A 10,011-nucleotide genomic window follows, 5' to 3' on the forward strand; every position below is an offset into this window, starting at 1 on the left:
TTTAAAGATTTCGAAAAAAAGTGTTATAAGCTTTTCCAGAATTTTGAGAAGTCTTAGGAGAATAATAAAATTTCCTTAATATGCATGGTGTAGACGATTTTAAAGAATAAATTTGGAACTTTCCAAGATTACAAAATTAAAAAAAAAATTCAAATAAGTTTAAAAGATATTTAGGAATGTTAAAACAGTTTAAAAAAGTAAAAAATTCAAATTTTTTGTTTTTAATGTACATTTTTAAAGATTTCGAGAAAAAACTTCTTAGACCTTTTGTAAGGGTTTAAGAGAATCAAAATATTTTCTTTAGATTCACAGGGAAATTGAAAATGAGCTTTCATTTTGTAAAATTAATTTTAAAAGGATATTTCAAAAGATTTCAAAATATTTCAAAAGATTTCAAAAGCATTAACTTTTTTTTTAATTTTAGAAAAAATTTGAATAATTTGAAAAGATATTTAGAAAACTGGAAGTTTCGAAAAGATTACGAACATTTTCTCTAGATTCCTAGAAAAAAAAAGATTTTTTAATTTTTTTAAATTAAGTCTCAGAAATATTTAAAACATTCCAAAGATTTCCGAAATTGTCAAAAAGAATTTAGTAAATTTTAAGCCAGTTTTTTGTATTGAAAAATTGGTTAACTAAAATAGTTTCAAAAGATATATAGAAGGTTAAGCAGTTTTGAAAACATTTAAAAAATGTTAAATTTTAAGATTTCGAATTTTTCCCGAAAAGACGTAAATTTAGGAATCTCTCGAAAAAAATAAGTTTTCGAAGAGATTTGAAAGGTTACAAAAAATTAAAAATATTTTTTCTTGATTCCTAGGAAAATGATTTATTAATTTTTATTACAAAAAAATTAATTGTAATAGATAATTTGAAAATATTTATTGCAAAAGATTTCCACAAATTATCAAAAATAATTTGGAATATTTTCAGGAAATTTTTTTAATTTTGCAGCAATTTGTATAAAGAGGAAAAATTCGATTCAGTTTATAAGAATTTTAAGAATTTTAGAAGTTTTGAAAAGAATACAAATATTTGTACTATTTTTAATATAAAATATAATTATAATAAAATAAAATATAACTCTGCAAAAATTATATATATTTATAAAACTTTTAAAACAAGCTATTAATTCTTATTTCTATTTTCTTATCTCTCAAAATTTTAATTTTAGCTTGAAACTTTAACAAATACATGATTCCCCAACCTTTTTATTTTGTTCTGAATATTATTTTCACCTAAAACCAAAAATAACGTCTAGTTTTTTATTGAAATAGAATACAGAAATCTATTACAAGGCGATAAACATATATCATGTTAGTTTAAGAGTCATTAGAAGTATTAAAATTAAAAATAATCCGTAATTAATACTTCAGAATAATTTTGTATTGATTGTAAAGTAAATTCTGCATTTAATTATTATCTTCGAATTGTTAATTAAGAATTATTATCTAGAAAAAAATAAGTATTTAGAGATTTTATGCAGTGCTTCTAAATATTGTGGCAAAAATATAATACTTTTTGATCAGATCGGCTTTGAATGATCTATGCAAATAACTGCCAATTTAATTATCTGCATTAATCCGAAATATCTGGATTACAGGTCTATTACGTAGGATTACAACTGTATTGCTTGGGACTTCCATTAAGATTGTCTAAGATTACAAGTGGTTTACGTATGATTATTCTGGATTGTCTGAGGTTACAACTGGACTACCTGGGATTACAACTAAGTTAATTCAGATAAGAAGTATATTTATTGTACTGAATTACATGTATTATTTGGATTACTCCGATTTACAAGTGGATTACTTCGGTTTTATTTAGTAGTACAATTTTATTTTTACGAATTACAAGCTTATTACCTGTGATTACACGTGGATTACCTAGGATTAAAGTCAATTTTTACATCAGGCCCGATTATTTTCGGTATCTGGAATTTTTAAACAAATTGTTGAAACAAGTTAGAATAATTTTTTGCTTCGAAAAATCATCTATTAGTTTTAGTGTTATTATTTCTGCAATGATTTGATGACCAAAATAATTTTTTTTAAGTCTTGAAAAAATATAATTTCTCACTGCTGACACTTCCATTTTCCTCTTAAAATGTTTATGACATTTCATTGATATATTGTATGTTAATTAGAGTATCGAAATACAAATTTAAAAACGTATTAGGTTTTTCTAACTTTTTGTATAGATCTGTAGATAGGTCTATCAACTCTCGGATGTTTTAGTTTTGAGAACTTTTTTTTCGCTCTCCTGAATATTTTTTTTCTTAGCACTTACACTACCGTTGAAAATTATTTATACGGCTAGCACGAGCGGTGCAAAAAATTACTGCTGATTTTGAAAAGTGATTACTCGTTCAAAAAAGAAGTAAGAAACTTATAACAAAAACCGTTTAAAAGCTTATAAAATTTCATGTGGATATGAACCCCTAATAAAGATATTTACAATCATTTTAAAAAAATATGCCGCATGAAAAGTTAAAAAAAATCAAACTTTAGTCGGCGATCTCCGCTGTCCGCAGCAAGAACAGTGATCGCCGAGAATTTCTCAGATGTTGTACCTTAACTTCAACTCGTGTTGTGACTTAACAGACTAGTGAAACACTAGTAAAATTGACAAAACGTAATCTTGAAAATCTTATCTTCAATTGAAGCCAATAAAGGTCAGAAATATTTACTGTTTCCCAAGCTGTGCCAAAGAAATTCCAAGAGTATCTGCGTCTGGTTTCAGCCAGCGAACATCGCTCTCGCAGCCGACACATAGTGGGAAAAAATGTCTTTTTTAGTTCAAAGTAACGTACAACCCACAAATAATGACCACCAATTTGAAGAAAAATTTGTTAAACAAAACTGATAATATTTCTAAGAAAGTTGTAGAGCATGATTTTTAAGATAAAATCGCAATTTCTTTTTATAAATAAATAAATATGATGAAAAAATGGCGATTTTTTCTATTTGACGTTTTCGGTGCTTGTTAATAACAAGAAAGTAGTTTAAATCGCCTAAGTATCATAGATTAACATTAGTTAAAGATGTTTCAATATTATATAATAAAGAATAAAATGTTATAAACAAATTATTTGTTATTTGGATAAAAACAATATAATGATGAAGGAACTTCTTCTTAAGATCATCATTGTTAATATTATAAAAAAATTAACTTATCAGGTTTTTGTCAACAGAAAAATTATTTTTTTCGATGTCAACTTTTTTAATTAGGAACTTCATGATAATATGAACAAAATGCATAATTTTTTATGGATTTTATGATTTTTTTTAACAATTGAATTATTTGTGTACTTGTGGACGAAAAAGTTTTTTTGCAATCTTAGTCCTTTCAGATTAAGCTTCTCATCACTTTTATTCTTTTAATAAGATTGCAGATTCAGGATCGAGTGGAATGACCTTTTTCCACCTTTGTATCTAGTTTGGATCAGCCTTACTAAAATAATTAAAGCAATGAGAAACTTAACTTGAAAGTACTGAGATTGAAAAGATTTTTCTTTTCGTCGACAAATACCCAAATAATGCATATGTTTATTGAAATTGTTTAAAACATCATTGAATTTATAAACAAAGTATGATTGAAAATGAAAATAATCATTATGTTTCCAATTACAAAGACTGACATAAAAAAAATTGAATTTTTCCGTCCACGTATGTCAAAATAATGCATCTGTTTGTTTAATTTGTTTAAAAAAGTCATGAAATTTATCAACATATCACGAGTGTGGCTGAATTTATTATAAAGATCCCAATTAAAAGGTCTCACATCGAAAAAAAAATTCGTCGAGAGCTGCCCTAATAGTGCATTTGTTTATTAAATTTGTTTAAAAAATCATAAAATTGTTAAAAAATTATGAATTTTGCTGAAATTTCCATGAAGTGCCTAATTAAAAAAGATGACATCTAAAAAAACGATTTTATCTGTCGACAAATGCCTGATTATTGAATTTTTTTATTAAATTTGATAACAAAATCATAAAAATTATCAGTTAATTATGAATGTTACAGAAAGTTTCATGAAGTTCCAAACTGAATGAACTGGCAGTGAAAAAAATCTGACAACAAATAGCCGAATAATGCATTTGTTTATTAAATTTGTTTAAAAAAAACATAAGATTAATCATCAAATTATCCATTTTTCTAAAATTATCATAAAGTTGCTAATTAAAACAATTTACATAGAAAAAAAAACGAATTTTTAAATCGAAAAATGCCTCATGACTTTGTTTGTTCATAATATTAACAATGGTGATTTCAAGAAAAAGTTTCTTCATCATTATATTGTTTTTATCCAAATTTCTTGCAATATAATTTAAAAACGTAAAATTGTGGAAAATCGTAGAGAACATTCTTTCAACAAATAAGTTGTTTATACACATTTTTTTGGTTCATTATATAATATTGGAACATCTCTAACTAATGTTACTTTATCAAACTTAGGCAATTAAAAAAATTTTACTGTTATTAACGAGTACCAGGAGCGTCAAATAAAAAAATGTATAAAACAAATGAATATTATATATAATACTTCACACTATATATAAACTAAATATAATATTTCCGCCTGTGTTGCATGTCTCATTTAAAAGTGAGGCTCGCAAAATCTTTTAGAAATCTCATCAGCTTTTTTTTCAAATTTTTGTATGTTCAAATCGGTCAATATTTGTTCTTTTGAACCGAAAAGGACATTTTATTCTCACTTTGTGCCAGCGCCAGCGGTGATCGCCGACTGAAACCTGACGCAGACACGCTTGGACATTTTTAGTCATATATCGAGAACCCGTGAAAATTTGGAAGTGATAAATTTTAATGGCACTGTGTGCAGTCTCAACACTGGGTAATGGTAACGCTTCCAGGGTAACGCTTCGTCTCCTCTATCTCTCCTTCACTTCTGTCACTAACTGACTCTTTCAATCCCTCTCCCTCTTTCCTTCACTTCTTCCACTTCTCTCTTTCGCGCCACGCCCTCTCTCTCTCGCTCTCTTTCTTTCCATTCTTCGCTCTCACACTCACACTGAGACTCTGACAGTATTAGCCGCGTATAGCGTCATGTGCTCGCAAGTTTGAGGGCGTTGTATGGAGGAAAAGAGAGCTAGCGAGAGGGAGAGAGAGAGAGAGAGTGTGTTGCCAGAGGGAGAGAAGTGAAAGAAGCGAAGGAGAGGTAGAGAGGAAGGGGGATTGAAGGAGTCAGTCGGTGGCAGAAATGAAGGAGAGATAGAGGAGAAGAAGCGTCACGTTACCCAATTTTGCGACTTCACACCGTGCCATGAGAAGTTATCACTTCAAAATTTTCACGGGTTCTCGAGTTATGAATAAAAATGTGCATTTTCTTTGGAAGGTCAAAAAAATATTAAGGGTCATTCGACTTGGAATTTTATAAGCATTTCAACTGTTTAAAAAAAATTTGATCTTTTTTAACTGTAGATAACTTATGGATTGTGTCTGATTTTCTGCTCAAGTAGTGTTTTTGTAATATGAACTTAATTAACTTCCATTATAATGACAATTAAACACAAATTTGGACCACTTCGAGGAAGGTTTTGACTTTAGGGAAGTCTTTAGTCAGTTTTAATCGTCCCATCATTACCGGGGATAAAAGGCAAAGTTCAGGAAGTAAATGAAAGGCAAGAACAAGGAGGATGAGGGAAGCGCGTAAGGGAGGTATGAGGCAGGCAGAATGAGAATATAGGGTCCGTCCTTATCTGCACATAGCAGGCATCGAACCACCCTTCTCCTCCTGCCTCCTGCATCCACGAGTCAGCCACCGAGTAGGAGCCATGATGCATCGGCCATATTGCCTTACTGTCCTCCAAAAGGGGTGAAAGGTGAAATCTCAACCCTCCTCTTACCTTTTTCCCTTCCCTTCCCTTCCCATGCTTTACACTTTTAATGCACTCACCTTAACAATTTTCTCTGCATATGACCTATCTTTAAAAGCGAAATGACTCCACGATCAAATGCCACGACTTCACTTTCATTAGAATGTATGGGCAGGAGAAATATTTGTTCTGTGACAACAGTTTTTAGCCCCTTATTCAAACCTATCCACTCTTCCAACACTTTACGTGATTATTATCTTCTATCTGATATTTTCCAACCATTTTCTGTTTTCGAGGGCGAATCCATATTTGCATTTCAGTTTACCTGTGGAAAATTCATTTTCCGATTGGTATTTTGGTTTTCTATTGAATTTAAATCGAATTTTACTTTAAATGACTAAATTACATTCTAACTTATTTTTCAGTTCGATTTTTTAATCTTTGGAAAAATGGAATTTTTATGAATTCTGTTGGCCTGCATTTTGAGAACGATTTATAGATCGTAAGCCATGGGAACGTGACGCTACATCTTCTGAAACGATTCTCTCGAAATATTTTATATTCAGTTCAGCCTCTGCTCTTGAGATAATCTGAACTTTAGTGTCCCTTTTCAATCTGTGACACTTTTTTCTTTATCAGATTTCTGATCAGCTTTTGTTTTAAAAACAAAATTTGAAACTGAGTTTAAAAGTTTTCATTTTATATAAAGGTTTAAATTTGAGACAAAAAAGATTATTTGATTCTAATAGTCAAATTTTCAGAAAATTAATTATTCTTTAAAATAGCTGCATTTGTAATCAGATAGCTGCATTTTTAACCTAACAGATGAATTATCAACAAAAAATACGAATTTTTAACAAAAGATTTAAGTTTTCAAGCTAACGAGTCTAATGTTTTAGAAAGCAGTTGACTTATAGGAAATTAGAGAAGAAGAATTTTCAATAACAAAGTTAATTTGCAATCAAGAAAGACGAATTTTCAATCAAATAGTTGAAATTTTAACTAAAAAGATAAGTATAAGCCAAAAATAGAATCGTGAAAATTTCCGTTTAAAAAGTTACTTTTTAAAGATTGAACAAATTTGAATTTAATCAAGAAAAAAAAGAATTCTTAACAAAATAGTTGATTCGCCAACCAAACGAATAATTTTTCAACCACAGTGAAAATCTGCAATAGCCCTCTCTTCTTCTAGCCTTTCAGAAAATTGACGCCGCGCCGCATGTATGTGTAATAGGTGCTGCGCGGTGCGCACGGTATCTTCGGCTATCACTCAGGCGAGCATTCTGTTGTGAACTAATGACTTAGTTGCCACCCACCGCCAGTCCCGAAATCGGTGCTATAGAAGAGTTTCACGGTATTTCAACCACAAATGGAATAGCTTCATTTTCAGATAAAAAATTTTTTTTTAACAAACAAGAAAAGAATTTTAAGAAAATTAGTTACATTTCTTTAACGAACAAGTTGAATCTTCAACCAAGTATTAACAAGTTATAGTTAAATTTTTAAAGAAATAGTTTTTTCTTGAACAAATAGTTCAATTCTCTAACAGAAATTGTTGTATTCTCAACCAAAAATATTAATTTTCGACAAAAAAACTTAATTTTGAACCAATCAGTTCAATTTCTTACCAAATTTTGGGAAATTTTGTTTCTATAAATTAAGAAACCATTGGTGTCAAACGAAACGATCGCGATATATAAATTATCAAAGCTGTATATGAAGAAAAGGCCATAATTTGTTTAATCACAGGAAATTTTTTTTTAATTTCTCGAAGCTCATAATTTTTAACCTTCTTGCGATACCATAGGACCATTTTTTATTTCAAAAAGTCATCCGAAATTTTTATTTGTGATAAAACGTACCAATTTTTTAGCGCTAGCCATGTTGGAATTTTAGAAATTTTGCATTTCGACCGCTCCCTCAATACAAATCATAACATTATCCAAATTTATTGAATCTTCAGCAAAACAATTTTATCTTGTAATAGACTCTCAAAAATATGATTAACATTTTATATAAATTTTTATTTTTTACTTTGTGTACCTCATTAAAAAAGTGTTTTTCTAATGAAAGTAGAGAAGATCAGATGGTAGCGTGAATGTCAAGTTTTCGATTTCTGATCCTAAGAACTACGTTGTCGCGGCTTCGAATCCTCAACCGGAGAAAAATTAAATTCTCGTTTCTGTTTGTTTTGAGTTTATCACTACTACATTACATGTCAACCATAGTCTCGAATTCAGCATCCAATACATTTGAAATATAAATATTAAAATTTCTACCAAACAGACGAATTTATAATATAAGTTGTCTATTAATACCAGCAGATTACTTCAGTCATTGAAAATACGTAGCTAAAATAAAGAATTGTGTTTTTACTTGACAGGGTTTCACAGTTCACACCTTATAAAATGGAGAATCCATTTTCTTAAGTTTATGAAAATTTTGTTTCTATAAATTTAGAAACCATTGGTTTCAAAATACATAATTTGATTCAAAATTGAAACAAAGAATTCTGTAAGACAGTCAATTTTTTCGGTGCAAGTAGTTGATTTTTCTAACAAAGAAGATTAGTTCTCAACGAAACTTGTAATAGTTGAAATTTCAACTAAAAAAGATATGAATGTAAAATTTTAAACAGTTGAAATCAGCCAAAAAGACGGATTCTAAAAAAGCTGAGGTCTTTAAAGAAAGGAGAAAATATGGGAATATGGAATAGTGTAAAGTAAAATATAAGTGATTTTCAAACTTGTTATAAGTTATTATTGAACTGTACCGTTGCAGGGCCATCTTTCGCAAAATTTGCAAACTTTGTTAAAATTTATATCATCAGAAAATGTATTACATGTCATCTAAGTTCCTAATGTTACTTCCACTGACCCCTCTGCCCCTATTACTAACCTTCGATTTTTACTTCCCCCCCCCCTCCCCCATAGAATTGGTAACGTATTTTATAGACAGCTTCTTACAAGAAATGAAAGTTTAAATAATGCAATAAAATTGCATTATTTAAGTTGAAAATTCAAAAGATCGTCTTATTTATTTTAAAAGTAATTTACAAATCTTAAGTCTTGCATCCTAAAAGACGGAAATTACTATAAATACAGGGAGCGGTTGGTAATTCGTGATGAAATAGAACACCACTTGCCTTTAAAACTAGCCAATTTTTTTCGTGCTTGAACTGAAGTTTTATGCTCTTTATTAGAGATCTCCTGCTCTCAATCAAAAGTGAAAATAATAATTTCAAAAATGAGGATATGAATGCTGAATATTAGAGTGATTCAGTGATCATTGAAGTTGATTTGAGTGGGAAAGAGTGAAATTTAAGCGAATTTTGCGGAGATCAGAGGTCGACGCATGTTGATGACTGGCAGACAGTCGGTGTCTCGGCTGGTCTCCTCAGTCTGAACTTTAGTGAACTTATATAATGCATGCGTAAGAAGAATGGACCACCCATGTAGAAGGGGTCCCACTCTTGTCAGCCTCAAGTATCCTCAAGGGTTGCGCGCGCGAACGAAGTACTCCATCAGACGGTTTGAGACAGATGAAGTCAGGCAGACAACATACCGGTAGAAGATATAGGCGACCGTGTTACGCGAAATCAACGAGTCACTTTACAGCGCCAACCTTCCAAGATAGACTCTGCCTTTGAGATGAGCTCCTCGTGGCGAGCTCATTCGCTACGAAAACTAAATATTTGGCTCGGGGATTTATTATTCCAATGAAAACTTAACACAACATAACAAAAACACCCACTGAAAGAAATAATTCGACAATACACGCAATTCTGGTTATTCCAACCATAATGTATTGCTCGCTCAGCTACATCGATACAGTTTGCGTATTTTGCCCATACCATAATTACTGAAGCAATATTACTGCTTCAGTCATTTGTTCTAATAGATATTTCTAAATATAAGGTGGCTGTAGTAGAACCCCAAATAAAAATGCTTCGACTTGAGTTCGACTTGAGCATGTCTTAGTTTTGAGACGGAGCCAGACTTCAATTTATGTCTCAGAGACAAGTTTTTATGCCTTGAAGCCATAAATTTATCTCTTGAGTTGTGTTCTTATGACTCCAACACGTGCGGTTTATAACTTCGAGCGTATACCTGCCCTAACAAAACCTAACAAAAAGTTTATTTGTAACAGCCATAAAAGCTAATCTTTGTTAATGC

At 30.4% G+C, this 10,011-nt stretch overlaps 1 protein-coding gene across 1 annotated transcript in view; it reads right to left on the reverse strand.

Annotated features, from left to right (window-relative positions):
- LOC117179536 (cyclin-K-like) overlaps positions 1-10,011 on the reverse strand; it is a 111,717-nt gene that overhangs the window by 43,489 nt on the left and 58,217 nt on the right. The gene's annotated exons all lie outside the window — the stretch shown is intronic.

Source organism: Belonocnema kinseyi, chromosome 9, assembly GCF_010883055.1.
Source record: "Belonocnema kinseyi isolate 2016_QV_RU_SX_M_011 chromosome 9, B_treatae_v1, whole genome shotgun sequence".
NCBI classification, from domain to species: domain Eukaryota; kingdom Metazoa; phylum Arthropoda; class Insecta; order Hymenoptera; family Cynipidae; genus Belonocnema; species Belonocnema kinseyi.